Source organism: Equus asinus, chromosome 24 (assembly GCF_041296235.1).
Source record: "Equus asinus isolate D_3611 breed Donkey chromosome 24, EquAss-T2T_v2, whole genome shotgun sequence".
Taxonomy (NCBI): domain Eukaryota; kingdom Metazoa; phylum Chordata; class Mammalia; order Perissodactyla; family Equidae; genus Equus; species Equus asinus.
In genome coordinates, this window is record NC_091813.1 from 64,109,016 (window position 1) to 64,131,693 (window position 22,678).

The following is a 22,678-nucleotide window of genomic DNA, read 5'->3' on the forward strand; positions in this document are numbered from 1 at the left end:
GAATATGCGTGTTTTGAATTGTCAGTTAAGAAGTTTTAATTTTCAAGAATGTAAGAAATTAAGCTAGGGACAACAGTGTTAAGCGGTCTTTTGGAAAATGCAAAATATGCCTCTACATTCACGATCCGTAAAACTTGCAGTTTGCTTTTGAAAATTCAGCATGTGTTCTGTCTTTAACAATTCCACCCTCTCCCTGTGAAGAGTTATTATCAACTCTGTGGATGCGAGCTGTGATTATAACATTATCAGACTCTTTGTCTAGCAAGTTGTTTGTGCTATCTCATTTCCAGATTATTCTGTAAAAAGGAATTTATGTGAGTACCAATTTACCCATTGAATAAGTGTTTCTGCTTGATTTTTTTTCTGGAAATATTATTAACAATACACTTCAGTAATGACCTAGCCCAAGATGTTCTTGTGTTATTTTGGAGCAAGTTGTTAGTGACTCATAACACATTGGGCATCCAAACTATGGTTAACTGGTGGTCAAGCTAGGAAATTCTGTTCCCATTAACTCTCCCTTTCTTAGCCCAGAACACCTCTCCACTCAACTTCTTGTCTTTTGATTCGTCACACTCATAGTCTCTGCTTGGTGTTTTCAGACCGAAAGTAGAAGCAATGACATACCATAATAAGTATTGTTCCTATTGAACTTCCAGCTTAGCTAAAAACAGGAAATACAGTCCGTTTCGTGGAAAAGCCTGCTTTTGTGATGCTTCCAACCCAAAAGGTTTGGATCAACTGTGGCTGAGTGTCTGAACTTTTGGCTTCTTTCTTACAGTAAACTTTCTAACTTCAGAATTTTAGCACTATGTCTACTTATAGGGTGATGCCTTCCATATTTAGATTATGCTGACACATGAATCAGTTTACTTTTAAACCATTTTCATTTAATATTTGGATGTACTTGTTACTAAAAAAGGTACATATGAACATTGCATGAATCATGAGATTGAAAGCACAATAGTGAACAGAGCCACAGTTTTAATAGTTTCAAGAATTTACTTATTGGATAGTTTCTTTAAAACAGGTCTATTATTATAAGGCTTCACTCACTAAGTGAGTATTTGGTGCAGAAATTTACCATGTAAAATAAATCCAGAAGCAAAAATTCTGGGTTAGGTAAAATAGTCTGACAACTCTTTTGGTAGAGAATACCAGGCCCTACCAGAAATAAATCTAAATCATTTTGCACTCTAATAATCAATCGATTGTTAGTAATCTTAGGAGGCAGAGAGAGTTTGAAGTTGGAACTTCATGTAGACTATATCTTTTTTTTTTAAGATCCATCAAATTGGATAGATTAGTGAAAGAAGCCACCTAAGATTTCATTTATGTGATTCCAGGAAAATAGCCTGTGCTTGGGTAAATCGTCGTGTTAATTTCTAGCATCAGTGAGGAGCCTCGTCTTTCTTGGTCTCTTCGATATTTCATGACTGTGTAGATTGGCCATAATGAATTGGATGGATTGCATTGTTTCATACATTCTCTTCTGATTTAGTCATCTAATGTGATCCTACTAACCGTTTATCATGGTTTTCAAGTGTGATAACTGGCAACAGGAACTATAATTCCAGATTGAGTTGTTAAATGAATATATTTCACTTGCCTTCATTAAGGTATGACTTGCTACATTTCTTTTGTTCGCCTTTGATTTTGTATTAAAGGTCAATCATCTCAAGGGAGCAAGATGAAAAAAAGAACGTCAAGGAACATGGAGTGTAGAGACAAGAGAAGCATGTTCAAAGGAATCAGATCCCTTCAGCTTTAAGCCTTATTGAGAAATGGAATTAACTCAATATTTGTTGAAGTTCTGAAAAGATTGAATAGTTCCTTTTATTCTATGTCTTTTTGCTTCCATTTAGCTGGAATTTGCTGGACAGAATTAGAAATGACTGTTCTTTCATTTTTTTTCAATGGTTTAGACTAAAAGCAAAGTGCCAGAGTTCTTAAAAGTAATCTCTTTTTATTAGAATCCAAACCTTTATGTAGACTCAGAAGTGGAGACATCATCTATATTTTTTAAGAGTTTATAAAACTGTAGGAGTTTGATCAAACTGTAAGAGTTTATCTAGGATTACCAAACTTTTAAAATTTTGCTCATGGTTAGTTGACAATATAACCGTCCATTCAAAGTCACCCCCATCCCACTTCTTCCAAAGCAAGAAAAACAAAGTAAAAGACAGCTAATACCTGTTAAAATGCTACATAAGCCAAACATTTTTGTATTGTGTCTGTATCACATGATATCCATTTTCCTTCTTCATTCCTGGAATAATATCACTCACAATTTAAGATCTTACATTTCAGATTTTTAAACTGTAGCTGAATAATCTGGATGAGTTAGAAAATCCTAATAGTGAATTTATAAAGAAAATGTTGACAGAGCTTGGATTCTTATAGTGCTGGTGGGTACCATGATTATAATAATGGTTTCCTTTCAAACTCTTCCATTAAATGTTCCAAACAGTGGAATTTGTAGTTTTTCCTTTGGTCCAGAGATCAAAAACATGAACAATTTTACATTTCTAAGGTTGGACAGCATCTGTGTTTCCACAATTTCTGTGGGAAACCAATCCACCCTTTCTCAGTTTTATTAAAAACCACCATCTTGGCTCCAGTATGTGCCATTACAAGCACTTTCATTCTGTCTCTCATATCTCCTTTTAGGAAGTAGGAGTCTGCTTGTTGCTTTTTTTCTTTTTTCTTACTGACTTTCACTACATACTGTAAGTGAAAAGTGGTTTAAAAAACTGAAGATAGGATAACATAGTGGTTAAAAGAGTAAATCTGAGAGGCAGATTGTTTGAGGTCAAATCCTTGCTGTACCATTTAGTAACTGTGTGACTTAGGCAAGTTATGTAAGCTTAGTAGCTTAGTAGCCCCATCTGTAAAGTGTATATATTAATAGTGTCTGCCTTGTAGGGCTTTTGTGAGATTTAAATGAGGTAGTAAATGTAAAATGACCGGCTCATGGTAAATTCTCAACAGTTGGTGACATCATCAGATGTTTTATTTATTTTTAACAGACAACCTAGAAATGTTTTCTGGTAGCAATTACTCTTTTACTAAGATAATTTTATTTTGTAGTAAGCATGTTTTAGTGTTTCTATTTTAGAATAAAATGAATTAAACCTGATTCATTCATTGGACAACTCTTTATTGAGTGCCTACTGTATGCCTGTTGACTAACACAGCCCCTTCCCTCCAGGAGCTCATGGTGTAGGTGCAATATTTATGTGATGAGAATCATCCTGATGTTAGAAAGAAAGACATTTTAAAGGTTGAGCTGGATGAGAATGGAATTCTGCTCTTTGTATTTTAGAATCTTGTTTTAGAATGCAACATATCAGCTTTGTCTATCATTAATGTGGATGACAAAGTTTAAGTTCCAGGGAAAGGTGCATTATAATTTAAATAACCCGGGACTTCCCAAGACTTCCCATGTTTATAACTGTTGTATTCCTTTAGGAAGTAAGTTTTGCTCACAAATAATCTCTGCTCCTCCCCGCCGTGTCTACCAAAGTAAAGCCTGAAGGGAATTCTTGTCTGTAATTCAACCATGTATATTTTGAGAGAGCTTTTGAATTTCTTTAAAAAAAAACAACAACAATATTTTTAATGGCAAAGAACAATGTGTTTTAGGATTTGGTGCTATTTAGATATTTTTTTCTCATAATAAGAAAAGTTGAGGCCTTAAAAAGAGTGACCTCGTGAGCTGAGTCCCACCTGAATCACTTTTTATTTGTTTTTTTCTTATTTATTCAGAGCTTAATTCTGCTAGTGACTTGAGTTGACTTACAAAGAAAACAAACACAAGAAGGCAGTCAAAATACAGCTTAGAATACAGAATTACATTCTTAGTCTGAGGTATCTAAGAGAAGAAATTCAAGAAAAGAGGTAAAATTATACAAATATGCAGGTAATAAAATTTATATAGCTGCTATTGCCCTGCTTCAAGTTCTGCATTTAATTTGCTGGGTCAAATTTGAATTGAATTGCCCTGATTTCCTGAGAATAATTGTCATTCTGCAGTATTTTTAATCAAATAATGCAACAAACCTTTCTGGAATACCCATTAAGTTGGTCTTTACCCTATACATATCAACCATTTATGTTAGAACATCTCTATCCTTACTTCTCAACTCTATGATTGGGTATATCAACTTAACAACAAATATTTTTCTATGTCTACTATATTCAAGGCAATGAAGATGGGAAGTGGGTTGGACTTTTTCTATTTCACCATAACTTATGTTTGCTGTAGGTTTTTTCTGTTGTTTTGCTTTGTTTTTGCAGCTATCTTTGATCAGATTAACGAAGTTCCCCTGTATTCTTAATCTGTTAAGAGTTTTTTCTACTATGAATGAATGTTGAGTTCTATCAAGTGACTGTTTTTTCTGGATCTTTTGAGATAACCATATGAGTTTTCTTTTGTTTTTTTCCTATAAACTTGTTGAATTTTATTAATAGATTCAAATATTAAATCATCTGTGCAAGTCTGTAGGGAACCCATCTTGGTTGTGGTGTTTTATCCTTTTTATCTATCACTGGATTTGATTGGCTAATATTTTGTATGTGATTTTTACATCTATCTTCATGGGAGAGATTGGCTTGTTCGTGTTGTGTTTCTTTCTTACAAAATTCTTGCCAGATCTTGATATCAACATGCTGCCTTCATAAAATGAGATTGGAAATATTTCCTTGTTTCTTTTCTCTGGAAGACTTTGTGTAAGATTGATGTTATTTCTTCCTGAAAGGTTTCAAGGAATCTCTGATGAAACCTGGACCTGAAGTTTTCTTCCTGGGAAAGAAATTACAATTTCTTTCATAGATACAGTACTACTTAGATTTTTTATTTTTTCTTGTGTCAATTTTCCTTCCTTTCTTCAGCAGTTGTATTTTTATAACTTTAGTAAGTACATTGTACAACTTCCTTTAAGAAATAAATAGTATCTATGTTATTCTGTGGCTTGCTTTATCTTTTAGTAATATATCTTGGAGGTTTTTTCCTATATCAGTAGCTATAGGGCTTCCTCATTCTTTTAATGGCTGCATAATATTCCACAGTAGGAAATCACCATCTTTTATTTAATGGATATCTTATTGAGGAATGTTTAGATTGTTTTCGAATTTTGACTGTTATACAATAATGTAAGAAACATTACTGCACATATATTAGAATATATGCATAAAAGTATTTCTGTTTCATTTTACTTTTACTTTTTTATTCCTTAGTAGTAACTAGATTTAGCATTAACAGTAGAAAATAGATTGTTGCTTATTTTCATCTTAACATGCTATGAGGCAGACTTAGAATTATCTTCTATTTTCTGAATGATGCTTTTTGCATTATATTAGTGCCTCGGTTATAACCTTGCAAATTCTGCCTTCATTACTTATTACTGCTCAGGTTTGATTTATTGTAATACCCTTTGATTAATTGTCACTTCATTTGCATATACTTTTTCAATAGAGGGAAATCTACATAGGGACAAATTTTGTCTTGTCATCCTTAAAAATGAAGCAGCCAGTTGTTTTACCAGCAAAATGAGCTTATTCCCAAAGGGCAGAGGAATTGTAGTTTGGGACAAGCAAACTGTGGCAAACCATAGGCTAGTCTGAAGAAACAAGTGGAAGGTTAGCCTTCATTCGGTTTTAGGAGGAAACTGAGGAAAGTTGTTTTGAACAGAAGTTCAGTGGAGAAGAATGAGACTTTGAGGTTGTGGCGGTTTCTCATTGGCTACAAGCAGTGGTTAACGCTTTGTTGCTGGGGCACGAGGGATCTTCCACCTCTTTCTTAAAAACGGGAGATGAAATTCCTATGTGAAAAATGTCCTCCTTTGTCGAAATGATTCTTGTCTTCCTTCTTCCTGCTGGTTACGTGGGCTGTCATGGGTGGTGCGTGCATGAGGGCTCCCCCTTCAGGGATTCCCGACTCCATTTTAAATGAGGTTTCCTTTCTTTCTTTTCATAGCCTCTTTGGTTCAGTGCTTTATACCTGGTGGTTAGTGTAGACTCTGACACATAGGTACTCAAAACAAATGAGTTATTCATGGGGAGACACCGTGCGAGATAATGGTCTCCAAACAGTAACTATGGGCTGAGGGACATTGACTCATTTACTGATGAATGATTTTAGGAGTCACGGTACCCAGTGAAGCGTTAGACATTTAAGATGCAAAGATGAATGAGATACCCAGCCTCTGTCTCACAGACTGGAGAGAGCTGATGCATTAACAGGGCAACTAGAATACAATATCCTAAGTGTTGTGATGACACTGAGAAGCATAGAATGAACAAGGAGAATGCCTTGGACAGATGTGGAAGGCTTGTGGAGGAGAGGATGCTTGAACTGGTTCTTAAAACATGACTTTTCCCACAGAGAGAATAAAAGGAGTAGCTCACACAGAGTTCTGGCGACGTGCGATGTAGTAAGAAAAGGAGAGAAGTTCAGAGTCACTTGACATGTAGGAAGCAGTGATGGGGCCAGTGGTTGAGGGGGTGTAAGGACGTGGCAATGAATAAGATGAGATGGTATAGCAAGGCGTGGGTCAGATTGTGCAAGCTCCTCGGTTCTGTAGGAGGAAGTCTAGACTTCATCTTGTAGTCAGCAAAGACTAGCTACAGATTTTAAAGGAGCAGAGTGTATCGGAAAACCTGATAAAGCAATGGCTTAAACAAACTCAGGTTTGTTTTTCATCAAGAAATTTGAAGGCAAGTAGTTGCTGGTGTTGGTTCAATGTCTTAAGGATGTGAGGGGCAAGGTGTTTGTGATTCTCTTCATGTTTTCCTCATGGCTGGGCGGTGGCTGCTGCTGCTCAAGTCAGCATGTTCGAGTCCCAGGTTGGAAAGGGGAGGAAGCATCCCAGAGCAATTAATGGAATCTTTCTCAAGAATGCAAAACTTTCTAAAGATTGAAGTTTCTATCTTTTTGGCCACAACTGTGTTTCATGGCACTCACCTTACTGCAGGGAAGGCTGAAAAATGCTGTCTGGACACATTTATGTTCCAAAAACAACCGAGTTTCTATTAGGAATGGAGAGGGAGAATGGATTGGATAGGCAATTCTCTGCGTCTACCACAGTTGTGACATTAGATATGATTCTTAGGGAACACCTGTGGGCGATAGAAAAGGTGATTTGGGTGACCAATGTATCCTCCGCAGTCTAGTGGCCACAACGTCTAGGGATTATAGACACTGACTGATGAAAAATATGAAGGTGATGTTAGTGATAATTTATCATTCAGTGATATCACTGGGATTTTTTTTTTCTATTTGAATAAAGTTACAAAGAAATAATTAACTACAATACATACGTAATAACTGACTAAGAACCATATCTTGACAATGTTAATTCATTTCATTTCATTCATTGATTTCGTTTCACTGATTTCTTTCATCAAATGTCTATCGGGCACCTCCACGTGCCAGACACTGTGCTGGGCTCTAGGGATGGAGGAGGGAAAAAGGTAGACGAGTCCCTGTTTTCATGGACCACAGGGTCTAGTCAGGGAAACAGGAGAACAAGATCGTTACAGATTATACCATGGGAGACTAGGAGGAAACGGAGTGATGTGACAGAGTGACTAGGGTGTGAGGGGCCAGGTGCTATTTCAGGTAAGGTGGTTAGGCCAGAAAAGGCCTCTCCACAGAGGTAACCTTTGAGTTGAAGGATAAGAATGAGCTAGGTGTGAAAAAGTCACCTAGGTATGGGGTGTTGGAGTGGGGCCAGGAGAGCAAGAGCAGAGACCCAGAGGCAGGAAAAGGCTAGAAATGGGGCCTTGAGGCTGGTGTGGGTGCACCATGGGGGTGCAGGGGGTGCCTGTGGTGAAGGAGGTGGGCCCTTTCCATTCAGGGCCCGATGGGCCATCGTACAGGAGCCAGGTGAATGCCTTAAGCTGTGAAGGTGGTGGTCTGATTTATGTTGACAAAAGTCCCTGTGACTGTCATCTGAGAAGGATTAGAGAGAGAAAGGGGATGAAGGGGACCAGTTAGGAGGCTAATGCTCTGGCCAGGAGAGAGATGATGGTGATTTGGCTGAGGAGGGTTTCAGATGACACGGAGAACAACTGGAGACACACAGTGGAGTGAGAACGGACGCGACTTGCTGGCAGATTACGTGTGGAAATTAGGAAAAGTCTAGTTTCTAAGTATTTTAAAAACTTTTTGTTTTGTGTTACCTGCAAACTCTCATGGCCACATCTTAACTGGGTACTTCCAATTCTTCTTAATCAACCCTCATACATTAAAAGGTTAATATCTACTGGTATAACTCCAGTTTTTAAAATCTTTTTTTTATTTGGAAAAAGAGGCAACAGCAAAGGATTTTTAACAGAACAATAATTCCAGTTTAGTACTCGCCCTTGAAGATCTTGCATGTGTCCTTCGTCCTAAGGGAAATTCCTGCTTTTCTGTCTTTCCCAGTTCACAAAAACAAGTATCCATATAAGGATATAATAATTGATTTTTTTTTTTTTTTTTAGTTAGAAGAGAGAGCAAAAGAAAATAGCAACATCTCTCTAGGCTTTCCTTATTATTCTAAGCAGTTCTGTGGAATTTAATAACCTGAAGGAAAGCAAAAGATTTTTCTGTAACTTTATTTGAAGTAAACTGAGTCTGCACCCAGGGAGCCCCCAATATAACGTGCACGTAGATCATGTGAGTGTCTTGTGGGAATGAAGGTCTGGCTCAGTAAGTCGGGGCGGGCCTGGGACTCTGCATTTCTGCCAGGCTCCTAGCTGGTTAGCAGACCATGCTTGAACAGGAAGGATCTCAACTTTACTCCACATAGTCATCTTCTCTGCTCTTAATCACTGATACTTTTATTTCTCAGTGTTCCAGTATCATCGGATTGGAGAAACTGACCCATTAGAACTTCAAGCATACTTGATGAATAGAAGAAACAAATAAGGAATTTTATTCTCCTGGAAGTCTTTTCTAGATTTACAATTCACTTTCTGTCCTTGGTCTAAGAAACCCTGGCACATTGATTGTTGTCTGGAATGTTCTTTACCCTAATGACTAAGAATCTAATTACATTCCACGTTGTGACTAATTCTCAGCTGCTTTCAGGATGAACTCTATAACATCACTACAAAAAGGCTCTGTGGCCTTTTTGGGAAACCTACAGTAGGATCCCAAATAGCTTTTTTTCAACATGTGATGTTTCAGAAGACCACAGAATTTTAGGGTATCTTTTCGAGTTAACACTAATCATATGTGGTTTTCTTCCGAAAACATTTCTTTCAAAATGACCCACATTTTGAAAAGAAAAAAAGCGTATATCAATTTAGGCAAGATATTGGAGAAGGAGAGGATTTGACTCAGAAACCTTATCTGGGCATGATAAATTTCAGTATTTTTTGTCTCAACAATACTTATTTGGTATATACTGTCAAACTAGTTGTAAACCAAAGGGGAGGGTCCATTCTGCATCTTCTACGTGTAAGTAATAAGTGTAAGTACTAAGTTGCAAGTGCAAGATGTTTCACATAAAATTGAAGTTAAAATTATTTCATCAAAAAATGTGTTTTATACAAATTACCAGTTTATGAATACTCAGAATATCATTTTTAATGCAAATATGACTTCTGAAGACTTATTACTCCAAAAAATATACTAATTCTAAAATACAGCTGATTACTTAATTATTTAAATACCATCCAAGTTGGGATTTACAAAAAATATATTTAGCTGAGTAGTATTTACTCAGCTGAAAACACGGCTGCAAGAGATTTTTCTTGCTAGAGTTCATCTTTTTTTAAGCTCTCCTCATTTTCTGCTTCTTCTACATTTTAATATACTGTTTTATACATACAAAAGGTTATATATAAATATAAATAATTTATGAAGCCTATTTTAACAAGAATACCTGTAAACCAATCACCTCCTTTAATATCAATGCCTTTTTATTCTTTACTTGTCCACCTCCTATTTCCTCCCCAGAGATAATATCTATGCTTAATTTTTCATGAATAGTTCTCTTAAAAAAATAGTTTTACCACATAGCCATATGAATTGAAGTAAGATATTATTTAGTTCCTTGTTTTTTGAGCTTTATAAAAGCTTTATAAAGGTGGTTTTGTATTATATATATATATAGTCTTTTTCTACTTGATATTGTTTCTAAGATAATACATTTAATTATTATTGTAAATGGAGATTTGGTTTCCTAGATTTTTTTGTTATTATGAAATGTGTTCTTCTGAACATTCCAGAACTTTTCTCTTGATGCATAAATGAAGAGATTTTCTAGGTTGCATATCTTTTGGAATAGAATTGCTAGGTCGTAGCAAATGATTAACTTCTCAAGATAATATCAAGTTATTTTTCAATGCACAATTTGATATTTCCACAAGCAGACAAATTCCCATTGCTCTATATCTTGGTTTTGTTAGTTGTCTTAATTTTTATTAAAAATATGCATATTATTATCTTAATTTGAAGTTACTTGACTATTGCTGAAATTAATAATTTTTTATATAATTATTCATCATTTATGTTTTCCCCTCTATGAAATGTTTGTTTATTCTTTTGCCCGTTTTTCTATTGAGTTATTTGTTTGTTCTTATATGTTTCATTTTTCACTTAAGGAATTTACTATTTACTGATTTTTTTTTTTTCTAATTCTTTCTAAACAAGGAATACATCTAATCCTATATTAGGTATGGGTTCTCCTTCTAGTAATGGCAGAGTAGCTCAGATCAGATCAGCTATCCCAATGATAACAATAATACACACACACAATATACTCAGAATTACACAATATACACATAAATTTATACACACGCAGACACATACACATATGTTGTGTGTGTATAATTTTATATATGTGTATATAAGAACTATCAGAAGCTACCGGAGGACAAACAAAGGTGAGCAGAAACTGGAGAAGCATCGATACTTGGAAGAAGAGATTAGCACTCTGGTGAATTTTCCATATTTAATGCCTTTTACCTGAGGGCAGTCTTCAGTCAGCGCTGTATTCAGGGTTACCATTGTGTCTGGATACTGAGGGTGAACATCCCAGGAAGGAGAGAGACACAGAGGGGGAGCCCCAAATTCTGCATGTTCACTCTATCCCAATACCTGGTTGACCTCTGAAGGATGCATGTGTGGTGGAGGGAAGCCACCTAAGGCTGAAAGGACTGAATAGAGATTTCAGCTGCTGACCACCACAGGACAAACTGTTTAGAGTTTGAGTTTGTGAAGGTATTTTCCTGCTGAAACAAACAAAACATCAATACTTTTCAGAGAAATGGAACATTTCTCTGTGAGATTCAGAATGCAAAACAAAGTGACTGAATATACGAAGAAAACAAGGAAGTGATAGCTATACTCCTGAGGAAAGGTTATCAGTAGAGACTTACTTCAAGAAATTGGATTTGGCAGACAAGATTTTAAAGCAGTTGTTACAACTATATAAAAAGGTAAAGAAAAATATGATCACAATAAGTCAGCAGAGGGAATTCCAAGAGAGAAATACAAACTCTGAATAAACAACCAAGTGGAAATTATAGAACTGAAAAAATGCAATGTTCTGAAAGGAGAAAAAAATCACTGGATGAGCTTAAGAGCAGACTGAAGATGGCAGAAGGAAGAGCCAATGAACTGGAAGAGAGATAACTGCAATTATTCAATCTCAATAACAAAGAGAAAAAGGTTTAAAGTAAAAGTGAACAGAGACTTGTAGGATAATAGCAGAAGATCTTATGTGAATATAAGTGGAGTCTGAAAAGGAGATAGAAAACAAATGCCAAAAAAAGATCTGAGGAAATAATGACCTAAAACTTCCCAAATTTGATAAAAGATATGTTTGGTATTGTTAGTAAATTCTGCCAGTTCCACTGCCAGAAATCTCTGTGAAGCCAGCCTCTCTTTTCCACCCTCCAACTGCCATTCATTTGGACTATTGCATCAACCTCCTAGCTTGTCACCTGGAGACTTGTTTCTCCTAGTTTTAGTCTATCCTCCACATTGTTACCAGAGTTACCTATCTAAAATCAATCTTTTTCAAAACCAAAGATGACAATAACATTACAAATAAGACAAAATCTTAAACTCCTTAGCACGGCCTTCAACTATGACCCAATCTACACCTCCTGCCTCAGATCTCTAGGACATCCCCCACACACTATGCTTCTGTCACCCGGAGCCTCTCACCCCTCCCTGACAGATCCAATCCTTTCATACCTCCATGCCCGCTCATAGTGGTGCCCTGGTGCCCTTAACATCCTTTCTGTCTTCTCCTGGGAGACTCCTACCATGTCTACATAGGAAACTTCTGACATTTGACTATTTCTAACCACAGAAATGGCAGTTTCTTATGGTTCAACACATACACAGATACTTGCCCCCCCCCCCCGCAACGCGCACACGCATGCACACATGCTTATATGTGTGAATAAATTAAGGCAGTTGGAATTTTATATTCCACCTGCATCTATTATCATTAATCAGGAAATGATATGAAATGATATGAAGATATCATCTGCCCCAACCCACCATCTTCAGGCATGAGACATATTTTTATGTTACAGATGAAGCTCAGAGAAATTATTTGCTCAAAGTTTACAGAGCTATTAAGTGGTGGATCATGCTGATAAATGTTAAATCCAGAGTTTAAAGAAGTACATACAGATGTGTATATAGTCATTTCATTAATATGTAAACATTTTAAGTAAGTACCTGTTGTCTGTTCAAACAGTGACAATAAGTGACCCATACCCCACTATTTCTTTCTAATTTAAATAATTTTTCTCAAAATACTATTATGAAAATTTTCAAACATACAAGAAAGTTGAAAGAATTGTACAGTGAAAATACACATACTCACTAATTTTAATGAATAAAGCTATGAAAAATTAATATATCCATCTTATCTGTAGATCCCTGAGCTAGAAGATGTGGTAATCTACTTTAAGGGGAGGACTGGGAAGTGCAGGAAAAGCACACGACTAAAATAAAATCACTAATACTTTACAGCTGTATACGAATGCTGGGCTGTGTTAGAGTGATTCATTTGTAATATTTTTATTTCGGTTTTTTTTGGTCAATTGGGGACTTTCTGTAAACTAATACAAATATAGATTTTATCATCTTTTTTTTAACTTTGCATTTGGATTCAAGATATGAGCAAATTTTTAGCCACTTCTGTTCTAAATTAGTGCTGGTCATAGCTTTGGTGCTTTAATTTTGTGTGGGATACAGATCAAGTCAACGGTTTCTCAGCTCAGTAATCCTGGGAGCTGATTGTGATTCCCATTCATTTAATGGCAAGATCCATAACTGCAGAATGACTCACTGGGTCTCCCTTTTCATTTCCCTGTAAGGGTAGCCCTTTGGGCCTATGATCATCTCCCAAATATGTGTTGAACCATGTAACGAGCACCATACTGGAGATATAGAAATAAATCAGACAGAGGCTCAGTATCCATGGAGCTTAGCGTTTAGTAAGGGAAACAGACTTGAAACAAACCATTTTTACAAGTTAATAAACAAAGAATTTACTACAATTGTGATAAAAGCCATCAGGTGTCATTAGCTGTCATCCTGGGTCAAGGTAGACAGAAGCACCTCCTAAGAAAGCAGCTAAAGTCTATGCCTGGGATACACTCACCCATATATCTAACATATTGAGATCTGATTCTGAGCTGATAATGAAAGAAACGATAGTAAAGCCTTACTTAATTTTTTAGTTTAGAGAAAAATGCAAAGTTTTTGTTGCTCTTTTTCAGATTAAAGAAAAGAATAAAGTAGAAATCTGCACACATTTCTATTTAGTCACAGGCCTTTAATGGTCCTAACACTCCTTCTGGGGCATTTGTTTTGCTGTCTCAGGACGAATAGCTTAACCACAACCACATGCCCTCTTGTAGGTGAGCATCGTAAGGTGTGCAGAGCCCTCACACGTACGCACCTGCATAAGCTTTTGAGAACTGTTCAGCTGAGCGTGAGCAATGAGAGGTGGTCTGGGAGTGACCCTCCTGGGGGAACTTAGGTAAAAAGGGCTGGAAAGCAGGATGGGGCTGTCCTGAAGACTTTCGTCACTTCAGGTGGGTCATTGCTTTTAATTGTGGTTTCTTCCTTCTTGAGATTGGACCCGTGGGAAGTTGGTAGTGGGGAGGTCAGGAGTACTGGGTGATTGGAGGCTGGTTTTTCCAGACCCTTGTGAAGCTCTGTGTCCCCACCTCCTGGAGCACTGGATACTCATGCCTCTGTAAGCCCTTAGTTGAGATATTAGGTCACTGCATCAGAGACAGCCAAGGAATGGTGAGAGACACAGCATTTTCTTTTCAGTGATCAACAAGTCAACTGTTTTGGGTGAATTGTGTTCCCCAAAAAGATATGTTGAAGTCCCAATCCCTGGAACCTTGAATATGACCTTATTTGGAAACAAAGACTTTGCAGATGTAATTAAGATGAGGTCACACTGGGTAAGTGTGGACCTTAATATGGTGACTGGTATCCTTATAAGAAAAGGGAAATTTGGACACCGACACACACGGGAGAGAAGGCCATGTGAAGGCAGAGGCAGAGATGGCAGCGGTGCATCTACAGGCCAAGGAGCAGCAAGGATTGCCAGCAATCACCAAAGCTAGAAGAGGCTAGGAAGGATTCTTTCCCTAAAGCCTTGAGAGAGAGCGTGGCCCTGCCAATACCCTGATTTCGGGCTTCTAGACTCCAGAACTGGGAGAGAATAAATTTCTGTTGTTTCAACCCACCTAGTTTGTTATGACAGTCCTAGGAAAGTAACATGCCAACCACTAGAAAAAGAATCATTCAACTCTTCAGATGCAGACAGGAAATCTTTCTGCTCCCAGATCCCCCCAGATCTCAGCAGGAGCTCTTTGCCAGCCTCTAGCACGGGTAGCCTTTCAATCTTCTAAATAGTCCTTCCTGTGCAAGTGCTCCAGAACAAATTAGGCATCTCGTGGGACACACTCAGGCAGTCTCCAGCCTGCCTTGAGGGTATCCACAGGTCTCCTGAGGTGAAGTCTCCAGGCGCTGCAAGATCCAGGTCTTCACCCAGCATCCCCGCTGGCGACGTGTGTTCCAGCCTGCCGCAGGCCAGAATGCAGGGCTGACCTCAGAGAGCCTCATGTGCGCTTCCCGCTCCATAGCCTGCCCTCTGCAGCCAGGCCATCATCCTTCCAGATTGTAAGAGGAAATTACTGACCAGGAAGGGAGAAAGTATTTCAGAGTAGTGTAATGTTGCACGTCGATATATATATTTTATATATATATATATATACACACACACACTTATATGTATATTTGTATGTATGTATATAAACACATATGCATGCATGTATGTAAACATATATATGTATAATTTACTCCCCTGTTCAAATACTTTTACTGGCTTTCTATTACTTGGTGAATAAAATCTAAAATAAGCTCTTGGCCTAGCGTTCAAGACCAGCCGCTTTATTGCCTGACAAGTCCCTGTGTGTATTCTGTAATCTAGCTGAACTCTCTTATCGAACCACTTCCCATCTTTCAAAACCCAGATCAAATGTTAACCCCACAAGAAAGCAGTCGTTTCTCATTTCCACACCCTATTTTGAGCGACCATAATACCTTTTGACCTCTCTAATCATGTGACTCATTGTATGTATTGTATGTTTTTGTAGATTTGTCTGACCACTTTTCCCTGGTAGGAAGAAAGCTTGTTGTTATTAAAAATAAAATTAATAGCAAATATATTTGTGAAAACCAAAAGCATAGAATTTTTGGAATGTTTCACTTGCAGAAGGGTCTTTGGTATCACTGTCTTCATTGAGGTAGCTACCACTTACTGGGAAGAATTGTTCTGTGCCAGGCAATGAGTTAAGCATTCTATATGAATTATTTTAAACTCTTTCCACTAATGCATGTTGATTTCCTTATTCATCTTCGTGTCCAGCATAGCACATGGCTTGGTTGTGGATACTCAATAAATTTTTGCCAAAAGGTGAATCTAGAAGGCAAATGCATGTAGACGTGAGACTTTTTGAATCTCCTCTCTTGATCTCCATGGATGTATCGTCTTTAAGAAAATTGTATCTGAGTTGATCCATTAGGAAAACTGCTCCAATGTAAGTCTCTGTCTTGGAGTTTATTCTAAACTAAAGAAAGTATTTATACATGATGACGTGATAATGAAGAAGAATTCTGAATCATAATCCCTAAAGTGTTTCCTATCATGTATATCTACATGGCACATAAACATGAAATAAACTTTTATTTTAAATGATAGTCCTTATGACACATGCAGAAAAACGTACTGAAAGCAATATTCAAAATGCACAGTATGAACTGTCATGTGTTTAATTGCACCATTTTATGTGTTCATTTATGGAGAACTAATATATAAAGCTCTAAACCACAGCTATGAAGTTTTCTGTAATAATTGAAATTGTATGTTTAAACATGAGCATAAAGAACTAAGCTCTTATGCTTTTTAATAACTTTATTTTCCCATCACGTCCCAGCACCGTGAACTTGGTCACTGGTGACTGTACAGAGCTCCACACAGCTCACGAGAGGCCCCTGAAAACCAAGCCACCTCGTGGACTTGGCATTAAATTCAGGCGGCTTTGAAAACCAGTTCAGATCTTCTGTTTTTTTCTTTTTTACTTTGTATTTCTTTCCGTAAGAACGCCGAGTCTGACCTATTTTTAGGATTTGGCCCATGGAATTGAACTCGGTGGTTTTAGTTTCACTGTTGTTGTTTTTCTTCTTTTAGGTAAAAAAATAAAGCACAGAAGTCCTACCTGCCGTGACTAGAAAAGCATTAAAGCTTTCTTCTTTTAATTATACACCTAAAGGCGTGCTAGGGTAGACGTGTGCTGTGTGTTTCCTGGAAATCGCAGGGTTTTAGTTCCCCTTAACCTTTCTAACCTTTCCCTTTAAATAACCTGCTGACTTCTAATGGCCCTTGACAGAATGACGACATCAAAACACCTAAAATTAACCTACCTGAATATTAGTTTCCATTTCGTTTGTGGGGATTTTTCACCATCAAAACTTCTGTTTTTTTCCCAATGTTATTCCCCATCCTACCTTTTGTCTATCTTACAAAGCCCTTCTCTCTTTGGCTGAAGAAGATTGACACAAACTTCTTTTCCACTCCAAGATCTTAGTGCAAACTAGAGGGAAATTACTGAACATTGAGATTGTCCTTCAGAATAGGATGACCCTTGTTCCCTTTTCACACTCTCCTGAGTTGCTTGTGAATTCTTATTAGGGTAGGTGTTAGAGGAAATAAATAAAACATGATTTATTATCAAATGCTTCTATTTCTAAAGTTACTGAATATTAAATATGTCGCCTTGAACTTGTTTTCAAGTCTGGCAGGGTTTGAATACTCCTATATGTTCCATTGCCTTAGATGGTTATAGGATTTCAGTTCTGGGAATTAGGATTACAAATGTAAGGAAAACATTAGAGGCAATTAAAATGTTTAACCACCAAAACTCTAGAAATTGGGGTAGATTGACCATCTCAATAGATGGAAGAACCACAAACTGACTACCAAAAAATAGCTACCATCACTTTTGTCCCAAAGTTTGTTTCAGAAGTTCAGTAGCATCCACTGAACTTTTCCCCTGACTATCTTCACACATCTTTTTTGTATTTGCGAGTCTGGCCAGGATTGGAACCAGAGGTGTGAGAGGATTACGAGAGTGACTGTTTTTGCAGTACTTTTGGCTGGAAGTAATAAGCAGGAAATTCTAAAATGTCTTGAGAAAGTTTGTCCTCAAGAAAATTCTGGCTTGAATTCTTTTTTTAAATTTGGGATTCAGACATTTAGGTTAATATTCAAATAAGGATTGTACTTACGTGGATAGCAACGATAATTGCAACTATCTAACACCTTACTGTCTACATGATCCTTTTTAAGATTTTTGTTATTCTTTCATATACTTTTTCCTCCCCTGGCGGCTACAAACACAGTATCAGCAGAAGAGTTTGGTGGTGTTACTTCCATTTTACAAATGGGGAAACTGAAACAGAATGTTCACAGCAAAGTTACTTTGTCGCTTTGCCTAGGCGGTACCTTTTACCTGGTAGGCACTCCTAAATACTCTTACATTTCTTGATCTAGTTGTAGATTAAGGTTATTCTGAGACGCAGAAGTGCTGAAGTCTGGTCCTAGTACCACTTGTGAGTACAAATGCACCTCCTCACTGTATGAATAACCTAAAAAAAGGTGTATTAAATGCTTAACTATGCACGTTACTGTGCTCAGTATGTACTTTCCAAGAAACAAGATACTCAATACGTTGTTCTGTTGTTTCTGACTTTATAAGAAGTTATAATGTAATGTTGATTTGAAAGTATAGAACCAAGCAGACAAATCCAAATTCCTAGAAAAGTGATTTGTTTATGATCAAAATGAAGAAGGATTTGGATTTAGACATTTATAGGAGTGTTGTGGATGCCCACAGATATGGCAAACAAAAGTAAACAAAAATGACTGTGTTATTGTTCACAGTTTAACTGAATAGAGCTCATTAGCTTAAAACTTGGTCTGTAAGAACTCTCTCACGTTTTTAATGTGTTTCGAAGATATTCTTACTAAGTCCTCGTGGTAATGCTGTGTTTGAATCAACCTCACAGTGCTTTCTAAATATTTGAATATCTTCCTTCATGAATATATGCATATACAATATAACCTTTTACTTACCTATTCTCTTTCTTATTCTTAAAGCGTATCTATACAAGATCCACATGAAAATGCAGGTATTCGTACAGGTGTTTCATCTATACTGTAATGAACATGAGTGTGCTTCAGAACATCTGGGTGATTGTTGTTATGCTTGTTGGAATGAAGCCCAATGTGGAAAGCAGAGCTAAAAGTATAGAGAATGTACAAAACCATATAATTCAAGAAATGATGTCCCTGCTCTTCAGCCATAGCAATATACAAAGGTTATATTACTTATATACACTTTATTTTAAGGCTAGATAGGGAAGTTGTTAAATCCAGTATAGTAATCCTGATATAGAGAGGTGTAATTACATAGACTATTCAGTTTTCATGATCTATGTGTGGAAATTTCAAAGAGATTTCAGCTTACTAGCAGGAAGAAGCTTCAGATGAAAATAACTATTGGATGTTTGATTGGACCACCTTGGGAGGTGGTAAATTTCCTGTCAAGGAGATGGGCAAACAGATGTTATAGTGGAGATTCCAGCACTGGATTGGGTTTGAATAGGTTATCTTGGAAGTCCTCATGATCCGCTGCTAATGGAGGTATTGACTTCAAGAGAGAATCTCAGAATGTTACCACTAGAAAGAACTTCACAAATCATCTAGTCCACTCCTTCACTTTTCAGAGGAGGAAACTGAGCCCCAGGGAAGGCAAATGTTCCATCCAGGGTCAAACAGCTAAAATGTTTTAGGACATTTGACAGGAACCTATCTTTTTGGTTTTCTTTAGGACCTATTAAAATGTAACTGTATTCTTGGTGAACTGTCTGCCTGTGTAGTGAAGGGAAAATGGGACATCTACGGAATGCAGAAAGCCTTTTCTTTCAGGTTAGTAATCTTGCAGGTAAGACTTACAACCTGTTTTATACATGAATAAGAGAGTAATAATTTTAAGCTTCTTTTCATTTTTAAAAATTTATATCCTATAGCAATGGGAATGGGTTTCATAGGCTTTATAATGCAAGGATCTTCCAGTAGGAGCAAAGGGGAAAGTCCGCATTAGGTTGCAAATGAGAGGAAGAGTTCTAAATTCACTTCCCTTTGTTATCAGCCGTTCCTTGTGGGATATGAGGCAAGCTAGCAAGGCTGATATTCAGTTGGTAGGTACCAGAACAGCCATTTAGGTAGAGTACTAAGTCTTCTCATGCTGACTGGTGATTAGCCGTTCCTCTGAGCCTTCTGAATGCCAACCCTCCCCTACCCCTCCCGCTGTGCCGGCTGCCCCACCCCTCCACAGACACACATCCTGACACTGCGGCAGCTGAAAGGGTAACAGCCTCTCTTAGCTGATTGGACCCTGAGAATTAATTTCCAGCCAAAATGATGTGACTTTTGTTTAACAAACTTATCTTACACCACTCAAGGCAATCCCCAGAATCTATTCTTTCAAAGAGTCAGGTTATTTGGAAATGACCATAAGGTAGAGGGAAAATAATTTCTTAGTCATTTCTGCCATACAGTTTGGAGAACTCTTTATGAAGGCCTTTTCTTTTCTTTTTGTCTTTTTTGAGGAAGATCATCCCTGAGCTAATATTTGCTGCCGATCCTCCTCTGTTTTGCTGAGGAAGACTGGCCCTGAGCTAACATCCATGCCCATCTTCCTCCACTCTATATGTGGGATGCCTGCCACAGCATGGCTTGACAAGCAACGTATAGGTCCACACACAGGATCTGAACCGGCGAACCCCAGGCCGCTGAAGCAGAACATGCAAATTTAACCACCGTATCACTGGGCTGACCCCATGAAGGCCTTTTCTTAAGTTTTTAAAACATCTCATTGTATTCAAAAAAATTTCCAGAGCATTCTTTAGATGAGTTCATAACCAGGTCATTCAGATAATGGAGGAGTTTTTTGTTTGTTTTTAATTTTTTGGTTGGTTGAAAGGCAAGATGAAATTGAAGGATTTTCCCTTAGAACCTTGAATATTACATACAAGAGGCACTGAAGTAATAAAAATGCTACCATTTGTGGAGTGCTCACTATGTGCCAAGCACTGTGCCGTGTCCTTTACATACATCGTCTCATTTAATTCTGATGACAACCCTATGAGATATGTCCTCTTGTCATTCCCATTTTAAGGCTGGGGAGGCTAGAGGTTCAGAGCAGTGAAGTGACTTGTATAAATAATATCATCAGCTCAGAAGCAGTGGAACAAGGATGCAGACCCCCATCTATATAGTGCCATTGGGAGTTGTGAGGAATCAGAAGCTGGGCTGCATCTCTCTCTTACCAGAACACCTGGGCCTGGGTTCCTTCATACATCACAGTCTAACCAGGTCTTCCTCAGGCCCAGGTCCAGGACTTGGCGCTGTTCCCAGGATCCTCAGCCCTGTAAACTTGGCCTTGGTCCAAGAGACTCCCGGGTTGGAGTGTAGTTCAATAGACATGGAGCTAGGTAATACTTGTCTAGAAGCTTCGAAGCTGGAAGGTTCAGGAGCCGCGGAGCTGGACAATACCTGTATGATGTGGGCAAATCTCTACAACTCAGAATATCTTATTAATAGCTGGATATCTTACTAATAGCAGAATATCTTGTCAATCCCTTCATTTCTTCATAGCTGGTCCTACCTTACCTTCTTCATTAGCCCATCCCTTCTGTTCTCACCCCTTCATCATTCCATTTCCATCTCGTCGACCTTCTCCTGCATCCATGTAAAATCCCAAATCACCTTTCTTGATCATTATAGGTACACATATTAGAATATTAAAAAACACTGTTTGAATTATGGAAGGGTTTGAAAGTTAAGTTCAGGAGTTGGAGTAGGCACCATATATCCTCCTTTTCTTCCTCCACAGGATTATCTCAGTGCTTTGGACATAATAGACATTCAAAAAATTTATGTGAATGGATTTATTTTATAGTTTTAAGAGGAACTATGTCATGGTGTGGTAGTGATGTTCAGAGAAGTCTTTGGAAGATTTTTTCTGATCAGTAAAGAAAGATTCAGAAATACTTGTTAGAGTCATTACTGTTGGGAATAAAAAGGGGACAGTTAAGCTTAAATTTGATTTAAAGAATGAAGAAAGGTTCTTATTCATTAAACAACTGCATTCCAAGTCATTTCAACTTATATTTAAGAACTCATTCCTTAATCTACTGGGAAGTCTTAATTTGCTTCTGCTGGGCTGTGGTAGTCACTGAGTGAATCAGCTGAAAGGCAACTTTTCTTGAGGCTGTGCAGTATGTTTACTTTACGAGCCTCCTGCCAGATATCTGGAGGATATGCCTGTGATAGGAGTGTGTGCCAGTCACCTCTGGGGAGCACAGTCTCTTATAGTATTTCACTTGAGATAAGTAACAATAATTACTATAATAAACTCCCAAATCCCAATGGCTTAACACAATAAAAGTATATTTCTTGCCATACCTGATCCACAGAGGATCAGCGAGCAGTCTCTCTTGTGGTCATTCAGGGATCCAGTCTTTCTCCACCATCTTTTAGGACCTCAGAGTCTTTTAATGGTTTCTCCACATCCAGCCAGAAAATGCAGTAACAGAGAGGATCATGTGGGAGTTGTCTTAATGCTTCAGCTTGAATCATGCAAAAGGACCCTGAACTATAGGATAGAATCCTGCAATCCTACAGCCACGTCCCCAGATGCAAGAGGAATGGCAATGGGCTCTCGGGAGGTAGAAGAGAAGAGTTTGGGTGAACACAGAGCAGTTGCAGCCACAAGGTGGTCTGTGGGCCATGAGCCAGAGTCTGTTGTTTAATAGCTGTTAGCTTTACCAGTGCTTTACTTACAGAAGACATTTCAGAATCAGAGAAGTAGCTCATTAAATGATTCTTTGCTTTGAGTTCTCTTTAGTTTCTTTCACTTTTGTTGTAATTGAGTTTTCTTTCAAATTGTGAAAAGTGAACCAAACAAGTTTAGAGATGGAATGAACTCTTCCTAAAGAAACATGTCATGTAGTTTTTGCTAAGTTCATAGAATGTAGGAATCATGGTGTCAAAAATCAGATAAAAACCAA

General features: G+C 37.6%; 1 protein-coding gene across 9 annotated transcripts in view; it reads left to right on the forward strand.

Moving 5' to 3' along the window:
* ENPP1 (ectonucleotide pyrophosphatase/phosphodiesterase 1) overlaps window positions 1-22,678 on the forward strand; it is a 267,067-nt gene that overhangs the window by 140,954 nt on the left and 103,435 nt on the right. For 7 of the 9 annotated variants that reach the window (XR_011497694.1, XR_011497690.1, XR_006517151.2 and 4 more), the window contains exon 27: window positions 19,435-19,532. The gene's annotated coding sequence lies outside the window, so the exon portion shown is untranslated. Of the gene's footprint in view, window positions 1-19,434; window positions 19,533-20,215; window positions 21,654-22,678 lie in introns of those variants that run through there. The other 2 variants (XR_011497693.1, XR_011497691.1) reach the window with 2 other exon arrangements.